General features: G+C 43.8%; 12 non-coding genes and 1 pseudogene across 12 annotated transcripts; 6 read left to right on the top strand and 7 right to left on the bottom strand.

Moving 5' to 3' along the window:
* Positions 1-308: 308 nt before the first annotated feature.
* On the bottom strand, positions 309-471 carry LOC135023239 (U1 spliceosomal RNA). The gene has a single exon (XR_010220241.1). It is a non-coding gene; the product is annotated as a U1 spliceosomal RNA (small nuclear RNA).
* A 144-nt stretch (positions 472-615) lies between these two features.
* On the top strand, positions 616-731 carry LOC135023381 (U5 spliceosomal RNA). Its single transcript, XR_010220335.1, has one exon. It is a non-coding gene; the product is annotated as a U5 spliceosomal RNA (small nuclear RNA).
* Positions 732-1,000: 269 nt separating this feature from the next.
* On the top strand, positions 1,001-1,116 carry LOC135023396 (U5 spliceosomal RNA). The gene has a single exon (XR_010220350.1). It is a non-coding gene; the product is annotated as a U5 spliceosomal RNA (small nuclear RNA).
* Positions 1,117-1,402: 286 nt separating this feature from the next.
* Positions 1,403-1,518, top strand: LOC135023390 (U5 spliceosomal RNA). The gene has a single exon (XR_010220344.1). It is a non-coding gene; the product is annotated as a U5 spliceosomal RNA (small nuclear RNA).
* A 274-nt stretch (positions 1,519-1,792) lies between these two features.
* LOC135023410 (U5 spliceosomal RNA) lies at positions 1,793-1,908 on the top strand. Its single transcript, XR_010220364.1, has one exon. It is a non-coding gene; the product is annotated as a U5 spliceosomal RNA (small nuclear RNA).
* Positions 1,909-2,183: 275 nt separating this feature from the next.
* Positions 2,184-2,299, top strand: LOC135023414 (U5 spliceosomal RNA). Its single transcript, XR_010220368.1, has one exon. It is a non-coding gene; the product is annotated as a U5 spliceosomal RNA (small nuclear RNA).
* Positions 2,300-7,276: 4,977 nt separating this feature from the next.
* On the bottom strand, positions 7,277-7,440 carry LOC135023342 (U1 spliceosomal RNA). Its single transcript, XR_010220310.1, has one exon. It is a non-coding gene; the product is annotated as a U1 spliceosomal RNA (small nuclear RNA).
* Positions 7,441-7,591: 151 nt separating this feature from the next.
* On the bottom strand, positions 7,592-7,755 carry LOC135023098 (U1 spliceosomal RNA). Its single transcript, XR_010220106.1, has one exon. It is a non-coding gene; the product is annotated as a U1 spliceosomal RNA (small nuclear RNA).
* A 670-nt stretch (positions 7,756-8,425) lies between these two features.
* Positions 8,426-8,589, bottom strand: LOC135023305 (U1 spliceosomal RNA). Its single transcript, XR_010220284.1, has one exon. It is a non-coding gene; the product is annotated as a U1 spliceosomal RNA (small nuclear RNA).
* Positions 8,590-8,741: 152 nt separating this feature from the next.
* On the bottom strand, positions 8,742-8,905 carry LOC135023063 (U1 spliceosomal RNA). The gene has a single exon (XR_010220072.1). It is a non-coding gene; the product is annotated as a U1 spliceosomal RNA (small nuclear RNA).
* Positions 8,906-9,576: 671 nt separating this feature from the next.
* On the bottom strand, positions 9,577-9,739 carry LOC135023253 (U1 spliceosomal RNA). Its single transcript, XR_010220255.1, has one exon. It is a non-coding gene; the product is annotated as a U1 spliceosomal RNA (small nuclear RNA).
* A 152-nt stretch (positions 9,740-9,891) lies between these two features.
* LOC135023010 (U1 spliceosomal RNA) lies at positions 9,892-10,055 on the bottom strand. The gene has a single exon (XR_010220019.1). It is a non-coding gene; the product is annotated as a U1 spliceosomal RNA (small nuclear RNA).
* A 3,761-nt stretch (positions 10,056-13,816) lies between these two features.
* Positions 13,817-13,995, top strand: LOC135023363 (U1 spliceosomal RNA; annotated as a pseudogene).
* Positions 13,996-21,047: the final 7,052 nt, after the last annotated feature.

Here is a 21,047-nt window from a genome sequence, read left to right as displayed (position 1 = left end):
TCGCATTACACACCTCCACCCTCCTTCGGTGTGGGGCTCATGTTGGCTATTCCCCAGCCCCTGAAGCATTCAAGCTGATTTCTTGCAGCAGCTGGGCACTGTAACTGCTCCAGAGACGCTCTGTAAGGCAAGAAAAAGGGTGTGGGTCCTGCAGCACTACCTGTAGTTTGCATTGTGCGTTGGAAGGCACAAAGTAAGCAGACGGGAGAAGTCAGGATAGTGCGCAAGGGCATAGAAGGGAGCGGCTCAAGAAAAGAGAAGTAGAAACAGACAGCAAACTAGGCTGGAGAGAGACCTGAGACAAAGAGATCTGAATTATACGAGAGCCGACCAGGGGAAACACAAATTATGCAGTCAAGTTTCCCACATTTGGGGAAATCGCAGAAGCAGCACACCCAGAGTGCAATGGGTGAGCCTTGCCCTGGGAGAAGCACCTTCATGATCATAGTATCTCACCTGGCAGGTAAGTAGGAGTTGGGCTAGAGCTGGGGAGGGTCGCTGCTCGAGCATCCCCCTGTCAAGTAAAGAAGATTCAACTGAGGCAGCACAAGGGAACTCTCATCTGGGGACAACAACTGCAGGGAGAACACATATTTTCAGATAAAAATCTTGGTCATGCTCTGGTTTCTCTTCAGAACGAACAAATCTTTCGCCTTTTACTAAAGATTTCCGTGGAGAGGAGCAAAACCGAGTTTTATCTCAATTTTTGCATGCCCCATCTTTTTGGGGTTTCTTTTATCGGTTTAAAGATAGAATGAGTGTGCTTTAATGTAAGCTCATTTGCATAGAAATGACAGTAAATGTTTGTTTCTTTTCAAACAGAACTTTCTTGACCATGCTACTTGCTTGAAAGATCTGGGAGCACATGGAATACAGTACAAACCATGCTTATAGCAAGGAGAAGACAGGTGAGAAATCTGCTTTCTTTCAAATTGTCGCTCACTTTGATCTGAATGAGGACTGCTGGCACGGCACTCAGGCGACAGGTGGAATCTTGGTCATGCTCTGGTTTCTCTTCAGAACGAACAAATCTTTCGCCTTTTACTAAAGATTTCCGTGGAGAGGAGCAAAACTGAGTTTTATCTCAATTTTTGCATGTCCCATATTATTGGGGTTTCTTTTATCGGATTAAAGACAGAACGAGTGTGCTTTCTTGTTAGCTTTAATGTAAGTATATTTGCATAACAATGACAATAAATGTCTGTTTCTTTTCAAGCAGAACTTTCTTGACCATACTAATTGCTTGAAAGATCTGGGAGCACATGGAAAAGAGTACAAACCATGCTTATAGCAAGGGGAAGCCTGGTGAGAAATCTGCTTTCTTTCTTTCAAATTGGGTGCTCACTTTGAGCTGAATGAGGACTGCTGGCATGGCACTCAGGCGACAGGTGGAATCTTGGTCATGCTCTGGTTTCTCTTCAGAACGAACAAATCTTTCGCCTTTTACTAAAGATTTCCGTGGAGAGGAGCAAAACTGAGTTTTATCTCAATTTTTGCATGCCCCGTCTTATTGGGGTTTCTTTTATCAGTTTAAAGATAGAACGAGTGTGCTTTAATGTAAGCTCATTTGCGTAGAAATGACAGTAAATGTTTGTTTCTTTTCAAACAGAACTTTCTTGACTATACTAATTGCTTGAAAGATCTGGGAGCACATGGAAAAGAGTACAAACCATGTTTATAGCAAGGGGAAGCCTGGTGAGAAATCTGCTTTCTTTCTTTCAAATTGGGTGCTCACTTTGAGCTGAATGAGGACTGCCGGCATGGCACTCAGGCGACAGGTAGAATCTTGGTCATGCTGTGGTTTCTCTTCAGAACGAACAAATCTTTCGCCTTTTACTAAAGATTTCCGTGGAGAGGAGCAAAGCTGAGTTTTATCTCAATTTTTGCATGCCCCATCTTATTGGGGTTTTATTTTATTGGTTTAAAGATAGAACGAGTGTGCTTTAATGTAAGCTCATTTGCATAGAAATTACAGTAAATGTTTGTTTCTTTTCAAACAGAACTTTCTTGACCACACTAATTGTTTGAAAGATATGGGAGCACATGGAAAAGAGTACAAACCATGTTTATAGCAAGGGGAAGCCTGGTGAGAAATCTGCTTTCTTTCATTCAAATTGGGTGCTCACTTTGAGCTGAATGAGAACTGCTGGCATGGCACTCAGGCGACAGGTGGAATCTTGGTCATGCTCTGGTTTCTCTTCAGAACTAACAAATATTTCGCCTTTTATTAAAGATTTCCGTGGAGAGGAGCAAAACTGAGTTTTATCTCAATTTTTGCATGCCCCATATTATTGGGGTTTCTTTTATCAGTTTAAAGACAGAACGAGTGTGCTTTCTTGTTAGCTTTAATGTAAGTTTATTTGCATAACAATGACAGTAAATGTTTGTTTCTTTTCAAACAGAACTTTCTTGACCATGCTACTTGCTTGAAAGATCTGGGAGCACATGGAAAACAGTACAAACCATGCAGTATCACAAGAGCCTTTATTTGATCTTTCATGAAGATAGAGCAGAATTGAGGACACGTCAACAATTTCTGCCGAAGGTGGTTCATCTTTCCACATGGTGCCTTTGGCCACTGACACCTTCGTTGAGTCAAAGTCTCTGGCTGTGGTCAGAACTTTGAAAATTTATGTCACCAGAACGGTTCAGATTAGGAAAACAGAGGCTCTGTTTGTCCTGTATGCTCCCAACATGATTGGGTGTCCTGCTTCCATGCAGACCATTATGCGCTGGATCTGTGGTAAGATTCAGCATGCTCATTCCACGGCAGGATTGCCGTTACTGAATTAGGTGAAGACCCATTCTACTAGAAAGGTGGGTTCATCCTGGGCAGCTGGTCGGGGAGTCTCGGCATTGCAACTTTGCCGAGCAGCTATTTAGTAAACACTTTTGCTAAGTTTTACAAGTTTGATACCTTGGCTGATGATAACCTCAAGTTGGGTCATTCGGTGCTGCAGAGTCGTACGCACTCTCCCACCCGTTCAAGAGCTTTGGTATAACCCCATGGTTCTTAATGTGACCCCAGCATCCTCTAGGTCGTATGAGAAAATAGGATTTTAATACCTACCGGTAAATCCTTTTCTCTTAGTACGTAGAGGATGCTGGGCACCCGTCCCAGTCCATACTGTGTCTGCAGTTATTACTTGTGGTTATACACATGTTGTGTTACGGTTCTGGTCAGCTTTTTGCTGCAATTGTTCATGCCGTTGGCTTGTGTTCTGTTGAATGCCACGTTCTGCGGCATGCTTAAGGTGTGAGCTGGTAAGATGCTCACCTTAGTTTAACTATAAATCCTTTCCTCGAAATGTCCGTCTCCCTGGGCACAGTTCCTATAACTGGAGTCTGGAGGAGGGGCATAGAGGGAGGAGCCAGTTCACACCCTTTGAAAGTCTTAAAGTGCCCATGTCTCTTGCGGATCCCGTCTATACCCCATGGTTCTTAATGTGACCCCAGCATCCTCTACGGACTAAGAGAAAAGGATGCCCTTGTGTACTATCCTGACTTCTCCTCCCGTCTGCTTACTTTGTGCCTTCCAACGCACAATGCGAACTACAGGTGGTGCTGCAGGGCCCACACCCTTTTACTTGCCTTACAGAGCAGCTCTGGAGCTGTTACAGTGCCCAGCTGCTGCAAGAAATCAGCTTGAATGCTTCAGGGGATGGGGCATGGCCAACATGAGCCCCACACCAAAGGAGGGTGGGGGTGTTTAATGCGAACAAGGGGTCATCCAAGCACTGCAAAAGGCCGCCATGCCCTGCATGCCCCTTTTCTCTATGGAATCCGAATCTCGCAAGAATCCGACAGCGGGATGATGACATTTTCCCTTGTTCAGGTTTTCCGAGTCAGGCGGGAACAACCGAGCCTGCCTCGGACCAGTGTAAACCACGTGGAGTTCGTGGGGAATTCGGTTCTCGGAGAACCGAACCCGCTCCTCTCTACCTTATACCCATCATTTTTTTTATTTTCAATCTAAGCCCCTGCAGTTTTCTGTAAGCATCTGCTTCGCTATGATGATCAACAAGTCACAAGGGCAAACACTCAGGGTGTGAGGCGTAGATCTTAGGACCAGCTGCTACAAGCATGGCAGAGGTGTCACTATCACTGGTGACACCCAGAGAGGTGGCGAGGGAGATTGTAATGCAGTGCGCGCAGATAAGCAGCGCAATGGTAAAAAGGAGGCATGGTTTCATAGGTAGGGGCGTGGCCTGGTGGCCTGAATCTACATTTTGTTGCTCCGGGTGTCCCGGGGGTTGGGGGCTGCACCCGGGGACTAGTGTGTGAGCGGTGCTGGCTCCTGCACAGTGACAGGGCATGGCCACCCAGCATGACGCCTCCCTTCTTGACCATGCTGTAATTGCAGTCGCACTGCAGTTCAGCGTGATCATAAAAAATGGTGTAGGCTCCTGCTGGTGCAGACTGTATGTGCGCGCAGGAAGCCGCCACCATTTTTGTGATCACAGCGGCTGAATGTGATGTCATACAGCCGCTGTGACCACGCCCCCTGTGTCTCCTCCGTTGCAGACCCCATTTTGAAGCCTTGCCCCCGCACCGCTCCATCCCTGACTTGGAAATGGAGTGTTGCTGACCCACCTCTCCCCCCCTTCCCCACCCCGATTGACAGGCAGAGGCGATCACATTCTCTGCGGGGTGCCGCAGAAAATGCAGGCACATGCGTATGCTCTTAGCAATTTTTGCAGTTGGATCGCTTATTGTGATTGCAATCCAACCTGAATCAGGCCCTATTACCTATCACAATGCGCTGCGGGCAGTACAAAATTGGGTTAATATAGGAGAAAAACCCCCAGACCTGTGCTCCTTAACTGTACCTGGTGGCTAGTGGAGTGGCTGCCCAGTAATCAGTGTCCACCGCAGTGCGCACACGGCCCACCCCCTACGGCCTCGCTCCCCTTCATCAGCGGCCTCGTGATCCGGAAGGGTGGTGTGTGTGTGACTGACCTTAGGATGAAACCGGAGCCTCCGCTGCAGTGACCCAGCAACCAGGGCACGGGAGTATACAGCGCCGCTGGGAGTGATGAAGCTGCAGTAAAGATGTCTATTAGACCTAGCCTGCTGCAGCCCTTGTAGATTCTCATAAAACAAGTTCTTCTTTTCTTGTCAAAATTAATAGCTAAGAATAGGCTGCCTGAGGCAGGCCCCTGTTAATTGGCCTGCTACTGAAGGCACCAACTACAAACTGAGCTCCCTGTTCATGGAAGCGGGGTTATAGAGGAGAATGCACTGAGCTTCTTGGGAACAGTCAAAAGCTTTGAGCCGGTTGGTGCCTCAGATCAAGATCCTACTCTACACCCCAATGTGAATCCTTGTGGAGTCCAGTGTACCCCACAGAAGAAATGAATGTGTCACACCCATTGGCAGCAACCTTAGAATAGCTGCTGACGGGCACAATTGAGAAAGGAAGGGGGGGGGGACATTTGAATCCAGCACATAGATGCAATTCAAATATGTAATTTGTACCTTCCTATTTTAAAATATAATGGATGAACCTCACCCTGTGAGAACAATCTTCATGATCAAGAGATCTAATATGTAAAATAAGTATGAGTTGGGATAGGGCTGGGGAGGGTGGCAGCTCGGGCAGCCCCTCCCCCGTCAAGTTAAGGAGATTCAACTGAGGAAGCACAAGGGAACTCTCGTCTGGGGACAACAACTGCAGGGAGACCACATCTTTTCAGATGAACATGGGAGGGCGGAAGGCTGCCTAATACTGAAGCACCATCAAATATCAAACCATATCCAACAACTAGTACAAGCATTCCTGGGGGAAGGTCTGCAGCAGAAGGATTTGCATACGGTGATGTCATCCAAGCAGTGGGCCAAAGTTGGCTGGAACCCTCATCTGCATATAAAAAGAGAAAAGGGGCATGCAGGGCATGGCGGCCTTTTGCAGTGCTTGGATGACCCCTAGTTCGCATTAAACACCCCCACCCTCCTTTGGTGTGGGGCTCATGTTGGCCATGCCCCATCCCCTGAAGCATTCATGCTGATTCGGATTCCATAGAGAAAAGGGGCATGCAGGGCATGGCGGCCTTTTGCAGTGCTTGGATGACCCCTAGTTTGCATTAAACACCCCCACCCTCCTTTGGTGTGGGGCTCATGTTGGCCATGCCCCATCCCCTGAAGCATTCAAGCTGATTTCTTGCAGCAGCTGGGCACTGTAACATATAAAGAGCTGCGCGTTGCTGCCATTTTTACTCGTGCATTGAAGAGAGAGCGGAGAGGACGTGGCTATGTTCTCTCAGTGTTAATCTCAATATCAGTGCTCAGTATCAGTGGTTACTTATTGCTGCTCAGTAATACTAGTAGTGTGTCTCTCCTGCTCAGTGTCAGTTCTCAGTAGTATCCTCATCAGTGCTCAGTATCACTGCTCATTGTCTTGTGCTGCATTGTGGTGCTCAGCATACTACAGTACATTACTAATAGTCCAGTGCTGCATCTTGCTGCTCAGTGTCAGTTCTAGTATCCTCATCAGTGCTCACTATCACTGCTCATTGCATTGTGGTGTTCTGTATACTACAGTAACATAGTAATATAGTATATATAGAGGAGCGGGTTCGGTTCTCCGAGAACCGAATTCCCGACGAACTCCACGTGGTTTACACTGGTCCGAGGCAGGCTCGGTTGTTCCCGCCTGACTCGGAAAACCTGAACAAGGGAAAATGTCATCATCCCGCTGTCGGATTCTCGCGAGATTCGGATTCCATATAAAGAGCTGCGCGTTGCCGCCATTTTTACTCGTGCATTGAAGAGAGAGCGGAGAGGACGTGGCTATGTTCTCTCAGTGGAAATCTCAATATCAGTGCCCAGTATCAGTGGTTACTTATTGCTGCTCAGTAATACTAGTAGTGTGTCTCTCCTGCTCAGTGTCAGTTCTCTGTAGTATCCTCATCAGTGCTCAGTATCACTGCTCATTGTCTTGTGCTGCATTGTGGTGCTCAGCATACAACAGTACATTACTAATAGTCCAGTGCTGCATCTTGCTGCTCATGTTGGCTATGCCCCAGCCCCTGAAGCATTCAAGCTGATTTCTTGCAGCAGCTGGGCACTGTAACAGCTCCAGAGCTGCTCTGTAAGGCAAGTAAAAGGGTGTTGGCCCAGCAGCACTACCTGTAGTTTGCATTGTGCGTTGGAAGGCACAAAGTAAGCAGACAGGAGAAGTCAGGAGAGTGCACAAGGGCATAGAAGGCAGGGGCTCAAGAAAAGAGAAGTGGAAACAGACAGCAAACTAGGCTGGAGAGAGACCTGAGACAAAGAGATCTGAATTATACGAGTAGCCGACCAGAGGAAACACAAATTATGCAGTCAAGTGTCCCACATTTGGGGAAATCGTAGGAGCAGCACACCCAGAGTGCAATGGGTGAGCCTTGCCCTGGTAGAAGCACCTTCCTGATCATAGTATCTCACTTGGCAGGTAAGTAGGAGTTGGGCTTGAGCTGGGGAGGGTCGCTGCTCGGATACCCCCCTGTCAAGTGAAGGAGATCCAACTGAGGCAGCACAAGGAAACTCTCGAAAAAAAACAAGGCTAGAGGAAGATCTGAGACAAAGAAATCTGACTTTTACCAGAGCTGACCAGAGGAAAGCACAAACACAGTCCCCCACTACCACAAATAATGCAGTCGAGTTTCCCACATTTGGGGAAATCACAGGGGTCAGCATACCCAGAATGCAATGAATGAACCTCACCCTGGGAGAACAATCTTCATGACCATGGTATCTCCTATGCAAAATAAGTATGATTTGGGATAGGGCTGGGGAGGGCCGCTGCTCAGGCACATCTCTGTCAAGTAAAGGAGATTCAACTGAGGCAGCACAAGGGAACTCTCATCTGGGGACAACAACTGCAGGGAGAACACATATTTTCAGATGAACATGGGAGAGCAGAAGGCTGCCTAATACTGAAGCACCCCAAACAACAAACCAAATGCAACAACTAGTACAAGCATTCCTGGGGGAAGGTCTGCAGAAGACGGATTTGCATACGGTGATGTCATCCAAGCAGTGGGCCAAAGTTGGCTGGAACCCTCATCTGCATATGAAAAGAGAAAAGGGGTATGCAGGGCATGGCGGCCTTTTGCGGCGCTTGGATGACCCTTAGTTCGCATTAAACACCTCCACCCTCCGTCGGTGTGGGGCTCATGTTGGCTATGCCCCAGCCCCTGAAGCATTCAAGCTGATTTCTTGCAGCAGCTGGGCACTGTAACAGCTCCAGAGCTGCTCTGAAAGGCAAGTAAAAGGGTGTGGGCCCTGCAGCACTACCTGTAGTTTGCATTGTGCGTTGGAAGGCACAAAGTAAGCAGACAGGAGAAGTCAGGAGAGTGCACAAGGGCATAGAAGGCAGCGGCTCAAGAAAAGAGAAGTGGAAACAGACAGCAAACTAGGCTGGAGAGAGACCTGAGACAAAGAGATCTGAATTATACGAGTAGCCGACTAGAGGAAACACAAATTATGCAGTCAAGTGTCCCACATTTGGGGAAATCGTAGGAGCAGCACACCCAGAGTGCAATGGGTGAACCTTGCCCTGGGAGAAGCACCTTCATGATCATAGTATCTCACCTGGCAGGTAAGTAGGAGTTGGGCTAGAGATGGGGAGGGTCGCTGCTCGGGCACCCCCCTGTCAAGTGAAGGAGATCCAACTGAGGCAGCACAAGGAAACTCTCGAAAAAAGAACAAGGCTAGAGGAAGATCTGAGACAAAGAAATCTGTCTTTTACCAGAGCTGACCAGAGGAAAGCACAAACACAGTCCCCCACTACCACAATTAATGCAGTCGAGTTTCCCACATTTGGGGAAATCACAGGGGTCAGCATACCCAGAATGCAATGAATGAACCTCACCCTGGGAGAACAATCTTCATGACCATGGAAACTCCTATGCAAAATAAGTATGATTTGGGATAGGGCTGGGGAGGGCCGCTGCTCAGGCACATCTCTGTCAAGTAAAGGAGATTCAACTGAGGCAGCACAAGGGAACTCTCATCTGGGGACAACAACTGCAGGGAGAACACATATTTTCAGATGAACATGGGAGGGCAGAAGGCTGCCTAATACTGAAGCACCCCCAAACAACAAACCAAATGTAACAACTAGTAAAAGCATTCCTGGGAGAAGGTCTGCAGAAGACGGATTTGCATACGGTGATGTCATCCAAGCAGTGGGCCAAAGTTGGCTGGAACCCTCATCTGCATATGAAAAGAGAAAAGGGTTATGCAGGGCATGGCGGCCTTTTGCGGTGCTTGGATGACCCCTGGTTCGCATTAAATACCTCCACCCTCCTTCGGTGTGGGGCTCATGTTGGCTATGCCCCAGCCCCTGAAGCATTCAAGCTGATTTCTTGCAGCAGCTGGGCACTGTAACAGCTCCAGAGCTGCTCTGTACGGCAAGTAAAAGGGTGTGGGCCCTGCAGCACTACCTGTAGTTCGCATTGTGCGTTGGAAGGCACAAAGTAAGCAGACGGGAGAAGTCAGGATAGTGCGCAAGGGCATAGAAGGGAGCGGCTCAAGAAAACAGAAGTGGAAACAGACAGCAAACTAGGCTGGAGAGAGACCTGAGACAAAGAGATCTGAATTATACGAGAGCCGACCAGGGGAAACACAAATTATGCAGTCAAGTTTCCCACATTTGGGGAAATCGCAGGAGCAGCACACCCAGAGTGCAATGGGTGAGCCTTGCCCTGGGAGAAGCACCTTCATGATCATAGTATCTCACCTGGCAGGTATGTAGGAGTTGGGCTAGAGCTGGGGAGGGTCGCTTCTCGGGTACCCCCCTGTCAAGTGAAGGAGATCAAACTGAGGCAGCACAATGGAACTCTCGAAAGAAGAACAAGGCTAGAGGAAGATCTGAGACAAAGAAATCTGACTTTTACCAGAGCTGACAAGAGGAAAACACAAACACAGTCCCCCACTACCACAAATAATGCAGTTGAGTTTCCCACATTTGGGGAAATCACAGGGGTCAGCATACCCAGAATGCAATGAATGAACCTCACCCTGGGAGAACAATCTTTATGACCATGGTATCTCCTATGCAAAATAAGTATGATTTGAGATAGGGCTGGGGAGGGCCGCTGCTCAGGCACATCTCTGTCAAGTAAAGGAGATTCAACTGAGGCAGCACAAGGGAACTCTCATCTGGGGACAACAACTGCCGGGAGAACACATATTTTCAGATGAACATGGGAGGGCAGAAGGCTGCCTAATACTGAAGCACGCCCAAACAACAAACCAAATGCAACAACTAGTACAAGCATTCCTGGGAGAAGGTCTGCAGAAGACGGATTTACATACGGTGATGTCATCCAAGCAGTGGGCCAAAGTTGGCTGGAACCCTCATCTGCATATGTTGAAGATACAATTTGTGAATTGCATTTAACACTATCTCCCTTTCCTGGGGAGAAGATGGTAGGGCCGATTTGAAAAACCGGCGAGGAGGCACCTCTTCGAATTTCAGCTTGTAACCCTGAGAAACAATTTCTATTGCCTAGGGATCCACCTGCGAATGAACCCAGATGTGGCTGAAAACTCGAAGACGTGCCCTCAACTGGGCGGACTCCTTTAGCGGAGCCCCAGCGTCATGCGGTGGATTTTGTAGAGGCCGGGGAGGACTTCTGTTCCTGGGAACTAGCTGTGTTGTGCAGCTTCTTCCCTCTGCCCTTACCTCTGGCAAGAAAGGACGCACCTCGTACTTTCTTGTTTCTCTGTGATCGAAAGGACTGCATTTGATAATGTGGTGCTTTCTTAGGCTGTGAGGGAATATAAGGCAAAAAATTTGATTTACCAGCTGTAGCTGTGGAGACTAGGTCCGAGAGACCTTTCCCAAACAATTCCTCACCCCTGTAAGGTAAAACCTCCATATGCCTTTTTGAGTCGGCATCACCTGTCCATTGCCGGGTCCATAGGACTCGTCTAGCAGAAATCGACATAGCGTTTATTCTAGAACCCAGTAGACTAATGTCACTTTGAGCATCTCTCATATATAGGACAGCATCTTTTATATGCCCTATGGTCAATAACATAGCATCCTTATCTAGGGTCTCAATCTCTGCTGATAAGGTATCTGTCCATGCTGCCACCGCGCTACAACCCCGGCCGACGCAATTGCCGGTCTGAGTAAAGTACCAGAATGTGTGTAAATGGACTTTAGGGTAACCTCCTGCTTGCGGTCAGCAGGGTCCCTGATGGTAGCCGTATCCTGGGATGGCAGCGCTACCTTTTTGGATAAGCATGTCAATGCTTTATCCACCCTAGGGGAGGATTCCCACCGTATCCTGTCCATTGGCGGGAAAGGATACGCCATAAGAATCCTTTTGGGAATCTGCAGCTTTTTGTCTGGAGATTCCCAAGCTTTTTCACATAATTCGTTCAACTCATGTGAGGGGGGAAAGGTTATCTCAGGTTTCTTTCCCTTATACATGTGTACCCTCGTGTCAGGGACAGGGGACTCTGTGATGTGCAAAACATCTTTTATTGCAATAATCATATATCGAATACATTTAGCCAATTTTGGCTGTAACTTTGCATCATCGTAGTCGACACTGGAGTCAGAATCTGTGTCGGTATCTGTGTCAACTATTTGGGATAGTGGGCGCTTTTGAGACCCCGAAGGTCCCTGCGACATAGGGACAGGCATGGGTTGACTCCCTGACTGTTCCCTAGCTTCAGCTTTGTCTAATCTCTTGTGTAATAAGTTTACATTAGCACTTAAAACATTCCACATATCCATCCAGTCAGGTGTCGGCGTTGTCGATGGAGACACCACATTAATTTGCTCCTGCTCCTCTCTAGGAGAGCCTTCTACCTCAGACATGTCGACACACGTGTACCGACACACCATACACTCAGGGAATCCTCTTATCTGAGGACAGTTCCCCAACAAGGCCCTTTGGAGAGACAGAGAGAGAGAGTATGCCAGCACACACCCCAGCGCTATATGACCCAGGAAAAAAACACAATAATTTTATGTTTACCCAGTAGCGCTGTATTTCCATATATATATGCGCCAAATTATGTGCCCCCCTCTTCTTTAAGACCCTCTTTCTACCGTGGTATAAGCAGGGGAGAGTCCGTGGAGCTTCCCCTCAGCGGTGCTGTGGAGAAAATGGCGCTGGTGAGTGCTGAGGGAGAAGCCCCACCCCCTCAGCGACGGGCTTCTGTCCCGCTGAAATATAGTAAAAAAATGGCGGGGGCTCTTATATATATATACAGTGCCTAGCTGCATATATATTTATTTTGCCAAAGAGAGGTCTATATTGCTGCCCAGGGCGTCCCCCCTGCGCCCTTCACCCTTACACTGACTGCCGTGTGTGAGGTGTATTGGAGCAATGGAGCACAGCTTTACTGCTGTGCGTTACCTCAGTGAAGATCATGAAGTCTTCCGCTGCCTCTGAAGTCTTCTTTTCTTCTCATACTCACCCGGCTTCTATCTTCCGGCTCTGCGAGGGGGGCGGCGGCGCGGCTCTGGGACGGACGGCGAGGGTGAGACCTGCGTACCGATCCCTCTGGAGCTAATGCTGTACAGTAGCCTAAGAAGCAGAGCCTATCAACTCACAGAAGTAGGTGTGCATCTCTCCCCTCCGCCCCTCGATGCAGGGAGTCTGTTGCCAGCAGGCTCCCTGAAAATAAAAAAATCTAACAAATATACTTTCTGTCAGGAAACTCAGGAGAGCTCCCTGAAAAGCACCCAGTCTCCTCTGGGCACAGTAGTAAACTGAGGTCTGGAGGAGGGGCATAGAGGGAGGAGCCAGTGCACACCCAGATCTAAAGTCTTTCTTAAAGTGCCCATGTCTCCTGCGGAGCCCGTCTATCCTTACGGAGTCCCCAGCATCCTCTAGGACGTAAGAGAAAAATTATGCTGGCAGAAAAATCCAATTGAGTGATTAAACAGCTCCAGAGCTGCTCTGTAAGGCAAGTAAAAGGGTGTGGGCCCTGCAGCACTACCTGTAGTTTGCATTGTGCATTGGAAGCCTAGTTTGCTGTCTGTTTCCACTTCTTTTTTCTTGAGCCCCTCCCGTCTATACCCTTGTGCACTATCCTGACTTCTCCTCCCGTCTGCTTACTTTGTGCCTTCCAATGCACAATGCAAACTACAGGTAGTGCTGCAGGGCCCACACCCTTTTACTTGCCTTATAGAGCAGCTCTTGAGCTGTTACAGTGCCCAGCTGCTGCAAGAAATCAGCGTGAATGCTTCAGGGGCTGGGGCATGGCCAACATGAGCCCCACACCGAAGGAGGGTGGGGGTGTTTAATGCGAACTAGGGGTCTCGCACAATGCGAACTACAGGTAGTGCTGCAGGGCCCACACCCTTTTACTTGCCTTACAGAGCAGCTCTGGAGCTGTTACAGTGCCCAGCTGCTGCAAGAAATCAGCTTGAATCCTTCAGGGGCTGGGGCATAGCCAACATGAGCCCCACACCGACGGAGGGTGGAGGTGTTTAATGCGAACTAGGGGTCATCCAAGTGCCGCAAAAGGCCGCCATGCCCTGCACGCCCCTTTTCTCTTTTCATATGCAGACGAGGGTTGAAGCCAACTTTGACCCACTGCTTGGATGACATCGCCATATGCAAATCCATCTGCTGCAGACCTTCCCCCAGGAATGCTTGTACTAGTTGTTGCATTTGGTTTGTTGTTTGGGGGTGCTTCAGTATTAGGCAGCCTTCTGCCCTCCCATGTTCATCTGAAAATATGTGTTCTCCCTGCAGTTGTTGTCCCCAGATGAGAGTTCCCTTGTGCTGCCTCAGTTGAATCTCCTTTACTTGACAGAGATGTGCCTGAGCAGCGGCCCTCCCCAGCCCTATCCCAAATCATACTTATTTTGCATAGGAGATACCATGGTCATGAAGACTGTTCTCCCAGGGTGCGGTTCATTCATTGCATTCTGGGTATGCTCACCCCTGTGATTTCCCCAAATGTGGGAAACTCGACTGCATTATTTAATGCGAACTAGGGGTCATCCAAGCACCGCAAAAGGCCGCCATGCCCTGCATACCCCTTTTCTCTTTTCATAAGCAGACGAGGTTTGAAGCCAACTTTGACCCACTGCTTGGATGACATCACTTGCTGCCTTTCCAATGAAGCAAGTTTAATTTAATAATAGGTGAAAAACCATCCCTACAAAGGTGTTAATCAGATACTTGGCTTTGTGGACACTTTTCAGAGCACAAATTTGTTAGCATAAAAATAAAGCCAGAAAATGAAGAGCTGTTTAATCACTCAATTGGATTTTTCTGCCAGCATATTTCTTTTTCTCTGCAACCCACTGCTAAATTGTGCTTCCTAGCTGTTTTTATAAAATCACTGAATCAAATCTAACTCTGATTACATCAGAGAAGGCCAGGTACCCTACACCATAACAGGGGGTTTGACATTTTGACTTGTCTACTTAAAGATCACCAAAATCTGATAACAAGGTCAATTAAGTCCCTGGGTGGGATTGAACCACCAACCTTTTGGTTAATAGCCTTACACACTAACTGATTGCGCCACAGCGACACTTTGCAAAAGTACATACTGACAAAGGCTAATAAGCATTCATCTAGAACGATTCCTAGAAACATTTTAAAAAGTCAATAATGTGGAGAGTTTTTGTAAGATGTTTCTTCCATCAACCAATGAAGAAACACATTGGTACTTTCCCATGATGAGTGAGTGCTTCAGGATCTTTTGCACTTACATGTGCAGCAGAGTACTGTAATGGAAGCATGCTGGGTCCATAACCCAGAGGTAGGCAGATTGAAACTATCCTCTGCTATATGCATTTTTTTTTGTTCATTAAAGTAATCCAAAACTGGGATTGATATTTTTGCTCTTTTATTTTTACTTAAAGTACAATAACTTTTACCATTTTAATTTGTTTTAATAGTATATTGACAGTATTGTTTTCTTTCAAAAATCCAATTAATTTTCTTTACCCGATTATTAAAATGGTAATTGACAAAAACAAACTACATTGTCACCAGAAGAGCAATACAAAATGTACAAGTGATATATTAAAATCATCTTTCCAGCTTGAATTTCAATGATGCATTGGGGCAACGATTTTGTGAGAAACATCTTCACCCTTAAATAAAGATTTTCTTAATTCCTTACCTGTGTGCTAATTAGATATCACCTTGTTTTCACATTAAACAGACTTCCACATGAGAAAACAGCAAATATGCAGTGGCGTTAATGTTTCCTGGTGTCAACCTGTATTATTTCCGTAGATATTGAAATGAGGATGCATCTTGCTGCCTTTCCAATGAAACAAGTTTAATTTAGTAATAGGTGAAAAACCATCCCTACAAAGATGTTAATCAGATACTTGGCTTTGTGGACACTTTTCAGAGAACAAATTTGTAATCATAAAAATAAAGCCAGAAAATGAAGAGCTGTTTAATCACTCAATTGGATTTTTCTGCCAGCATTTTTCTTTTTATCTGCAACCCACTGCTAAATTGTGCTTCCTAGCTGTTTTTTTATAAAATCACTTAATCAAATCTAACTCTGATTACATCAGAGAAGGCCAGGTACCCTACACCATAAGAGGGGGTTTGCAATTTTGACTTGTCTACTTAAATATCACCAAAATCTGATCACAAGGTCAATTACGTCCCTGGGTGGGATTGAACCACCAACCTTTTGATAAATAGCTGAACACACTAACCGATTGCGCCACAGAGACACTTTGCAAAAAGCACATACTGACAAAGACTAATAAGCATTCATCTAGAACGTTTCCTAGAAAAACTTTAAAAAGTCAATAATCTGGAGAGTTTTTGTAAGATGTTTCTTCCAGCAACCAATGAAGAAACACATTGGTACTTTCGCATGATGAGTGAGTGCTTCAGGATCTCTTGCACTTACATGTGCAGCAGAGTACTGCAATGGAAGCATGCTGGGCCCATAACCCAGAGGTAGGCAGATTGAAACTATCCTTTGCTATATGATTTTTTTTTTTTTGTTCATTAAAGTAATCCAAAACTGGGATTGATATTTTAGCTTTTATTTTTACTTAAAGTACAATAACTTTTACCATTTTAATTTGTTTTAATAGTATATTGACAGTATTGTTTTCTTTCAAAAATCCACTTAATTTTCTTTACCCTATTATTAAAATGGTAATTGACAAAAACAAACTACATTGTCACCATAAGAGCAATACAAAATGTACAAGTGATATATTAAAATCATCTTTCCAGCTTGAATTTCAATGATGCATTGGGGCAACGATTTTGTGAGAAACATCTTCACCCTTAAATAAAGATTTTCTTAATTCCTTACCTGTGTGCTAATTAGATATCACCTTGTTTTCACATTAAACAGACTTCCACATGAGAAAGCAGCAAGGATGCAGTGGCGTTAATGTTTCCTGGTGTCAACCTGTATTATTTCAGTAGATATTGAAATGAGGATGCATCTTGCTGCCTTTCCAATGAAGCAAGTTTAATTTAGTAATAGGTGAAAAACCATCCCTACAAATATGTTAATCAGATACTTGGCTTTGTGGACACTTTTCAGAGAACAAATTAGTTAGCATAAAAATAAAGCCAGAAAATGAAGAGCTGTTTAATCACTCAATTGGATTTTTCTGCCAGCATATTTCTTTTTCTCTGCAACCCACTGCCAAATTGAGCTTCCTAGCTGTTTTTATAAAATCACTGAATCAAATCTAACTCTGATTACATCAGAGAAGGCCAGGTACCCTACACCATAACAGGGGGTTTGAAATTTTGACTTGTCTACTTAAAGATCACCAAAATCTGATAACAAGGTCAATTAAGTCCCTGGGTGGGATTGAACAACCAACCTTTTGGTTAATAGCCTTACACACTAACTGATTGCGCCACAGCTACACTTTGCAAAAGTACATACTGACAAAGGCTAATAAGCATTCATCTAGAACGATTCCTAGAAACATTTTAAAAAGTCAATAATGTGGAGAGTTTTTGTAAGATGTTTCTTCCATCAACCAATGAAGAAACACATTGGTACTTTCCCATGATAAGTGAGTGCTTCAGGACCTCTTGCACTTACATGTGCAGCAGAGTACTGTAATGGAAGCATGCTGGGTCCATAACCCAGAGGTAGGCAGATTGAAACTATCCTCTGCTATATGCATTTTTTTTTGTTAATTAAAGTAATCCAAAACTGGGATTGATATTTTTGCTCTTTTATTTTTACTTAAAGTACAATAACTTTTACCATTTTAATTTGTTTTAATAGTATATTGACAGTATTGTTTTCTTTCAAAAATCCACTTAATTTTCTTTACCCGATTATTAAAATGGTAATTGACAAAAACAAACTACATTGTCACCAGAAGAGCAATACAAAATGTACAAGTGATATATTAAAATCATCTTTCCAGCTTGAATTTCAATGATGCATTGGGGCAACGATTTTGTGAGAAACATCTTCACCCTTAAATAAAGATTTTCTTAATTCCTTACCTGTGTGCTAATTAGATATCACCTTGTTTTCACATTAAACAGACTTCCACATGAGAAAACAGCAAAGATGCAGTGGCGTTAATGTTTCCTGGTGTCAACCTGTATTATTTCAGTAGACATTGAAATGAAGATGCATCTTGCTGCCTTTCCAATGAAGCAAGTTTAATTTAGTAATAGGTGAAAAACCATCCCTACAAAGGTGTTAATCAGAGACTTGGCCTTGTGGACACTTTTCAGAGAACAAATTTGTTAGTATAAAAATAAAGCCAGAAAATGAAGAGCTGTTTAATCACTCAATTGGATTTTTCTGCCAGCATATTTCTTTTTCTCTGCAACCCACTGCTAAATTGTTCTTCCTAGCTGTTTTTATAAAATCACTGAATCAAATCTAACTCTGATTACATTAGAGAAGGCCAGGTACCCTACACCATAACAGGGGGTTTGAAATTTTGACTTGTCTACTTAAAGATCACCAAAATCTGATAACAAGGTCAATTAAGTCCCTTGGTGGGATTGAACCACCAACCTTTTGGTTAATAGCCTTACACACTAACTGATTGCGCCACAGCGACACTTTTCAAAAGAACATACTGACAAAGGCTAATAAGCATTCATCTAGAACGATTCCTAGAAACATTTTAAAAAGTCAATAATGTGGAGAGTTTTTGTAAGATGTTTCTTCCATCAACCAATGAAGAAACACATTGGTACTTTCCCATGATGAGTGAGTGCTTCAGGATCTCTTGCACTTACATGTGCAGCAGAGTACTGTAATGGAAGCATGCTGGGTCCATAACCCAGAGGTAGGCAGATTGAAACTATCCTCTGCTATATGCATTTTTTTTGTTAATTAAAGTAATCCAAAACTGGGATTGATATTTTTGCTCTTTTATTTTTACTTAAAGTACAATAACTTTTACCATTTTAATTTGTTTTAATAGTATATTGACAGTATTGTTTTCTTTCAAAAATCCTATTAATTTTCTTTACCCGATTATTAAAATGGTAATTGACAAAAACAAACTACATTGTCACCAGAAGAGCAATACAAAATGTACAAGTGATATATTAAAATCATCTTTCCAGCTTGAATTTCAATGATGCATTGGGGCAACGATTTTGTGAGAAACATCTTCACCCTTAAATAAAGATGTTCTTAATTCCTTACCTGTGTGCTAATTAGATATCACCTTGTTTTCACATTAAACAGACTTCCACATGAGAAAACAGCAAAGATGCAGTGGCGTTAATGTTTCCTGGTGTCAACCTGTATTATTTCCGTAGATATTGAAATGAGGATGCATCTTGCTGCCTTTCCAATGAAGCAAGTTTAATTTAGTAATAGGTGAAAAACCATCCCTACAAAGATGTTAATCAGATACTTGGCTTTGTGGACACTTTTCAGAGAACAAATTTGTTATCATAAAAATAAAGCCAGAAAATGAAGAGCTGTTTAATCACTCAATTGGATTTTTCTGCCAGCATTTTTCTTTTTCTCTGCAACCCACTGCTAAATTGTGCTTCCTAGCTGTTTTTTTATAAAATCACTTAATCAAATCTAACTCTGATTACATCAGAGAAGGCCAGGTACCCTACACCATAAGAGGGGGTTTGCAATTTTGACTTGTCTACTTAAATATTACCAAAATCTGATCACAAGGTCAATTACGTCCCTGGATGGGATTGAACCACCAACCTTTTGATTAATAGCTGAACACACTAACCGATTGCGCCACAGAGACACTTTGCGAAAAGTCCATACTGACAAAGACTAATAAGCATTCATCTAGAACGTTTCCTAGAAAAACTTTAAAAAGTCAATAATCTGGAGAGTTTTTGTAAGATGTTTCTTCCAGCAACCAATGAAGAAACACATTGGTACTTTCGCATGATGAGTGAGTGCTTCAGGATCTCTTGCACTTACATGTGCAGCAGAGTACTGCAATGGAAGCATGCTGGGCCCATAACCCAGAGGTAGGCAGATTGAAACTATCCTTTGCTATATGCATTTTTTTTTTGTTCATTAAAGTAATCCAAAACTGGGATTGATATTTTAGCTTTTATTTTTACTTAAAGTACAATAACTTTTACCATTTTAATTTGTTTTAATAGTATATTGACAGTATTGTTTTCTTTCAAAAATCCAATTAATTTTCTTTACCCGATTATTAAAATGGTAATTGACAAAAACAAACTACATTGTCACCAGAAGAGCAATACAAAATGTACAAGGGATATATTAAAATCATCTTTCCAGCTTGAATTTCAATGATGCATTGGGGCAACGATTTTGTGAGAAACATCTTCACCCTTAAATAAAGATTTTCTTAATTCCTTACCTGTGTGCTAATTAGATATCACCTTGTTTTCACATTAAACAGACTTCCACATGAGAAAGCAGCAAGGATGCAGTGGCGTTAATGTTTCCTGGTGTCAACCTGTATTATTTCAGTAGATATTGAAATGAGGATGCATCTTGCTGCCTTTCCAATGAAGCAAGTTTAATTTAGTAATAGGTGAAAAACCATCCCTACAAATATGTTAATCAGATACTTGGCTTTGTGGACACTTTTCAGAGAACAAATTCGTTAGCATAAAAATAAAGCCAGAAAATGAAGAGCTGTTTAATCACTCAATTGGATTTTTCTGCCAGCATATTTCTTTTTCTCTGCAACCCACTGCTAAATTGTGCTTCCTAGCTGTTTTTTTTATAAAATCACTTATTCAAATCTAACTCTGATTACATCAGAGTAGGCCAGGTACCCTACACCATAAGAAGGGGGTTTGAAATTTTGACTTGTCTACTTAAAGATCACCAAAATCTGATAACAAGGTCAATTACATCCCTGTGTGGGATTGAACCACCAACCCTTTGATTAATAACCAAACACACTAACAGATTGCGCCACAGAGACACTTTACAAACGTACATACTGACAAAGGCTAATAAGCATTCATCTAGAACGTTTCCTAGAAAAACTTTAAAAAGTCAATAATCTGGAGAGTTTTTGTAAGATGTTTCTTCCATCAACCAACGAAGAAACACATTGGTACTTTCCCATGATGAGTGAGTGCTTCAGGATCTCTTGCACTTACATGTGCAGCAGAGTACTGCAATGGAAAAATGCTGGGCCCATAACCCAGAGGTAGGCAGATTGAAACTATCCTCTGCTATATGCATTTTTTTTTGTTAATTAAAGTAATCCAAAACTGGGATTGATATTTTTGCTCTTTTATTTTTACTTAAAGTACAATAACTTTTACCATTTTAATTTGTTTTAATAGTATATTGACAGTATTGTTTTCTTTCAAAAATCCACTTAATTTTCTTTACCCTATTATTAAAATGGTAATTGACAAAAACAAACTACATTGTCACCAGAAGAGCAATACAAAATGTACAAGTGATATATTAAAATCATCTTTCCAGCTTGAATTTCAATGATGCATTGGGGCAACGATTTTGTGAGAAACACCTTCACCCTTAAATAAAGATTTTCTTAATTCCTTACCTGTGTGCTAATTAGATATCACCTTGTTTTCACATTAAGCAGACTTTCACATGCGAAAACAGCAAATATGCAGTGGCGTTAATGTTTCCTGGTG

This window comes from Pseudophryne corroboree, unplaced genomic scaffold (genome assembly GCF_028390025.1).
Source record: "Pseudophryne corroboree isolate aPseCor3 unplaced genomic scaffold, aPseCor3.hap2 scaffold_396, whole genome shotgun sequence".
NCBI lineage: Eukaryota > Metazoa > Chordata > Amphibia > Anura > Myobatrachidae > Pseudophryne > Pseudophryne corroboree.
Note: the sequence above shows the minus strand (reverse complement) of the source record. Positions and strands in the feature narration are given on the sequence as shown.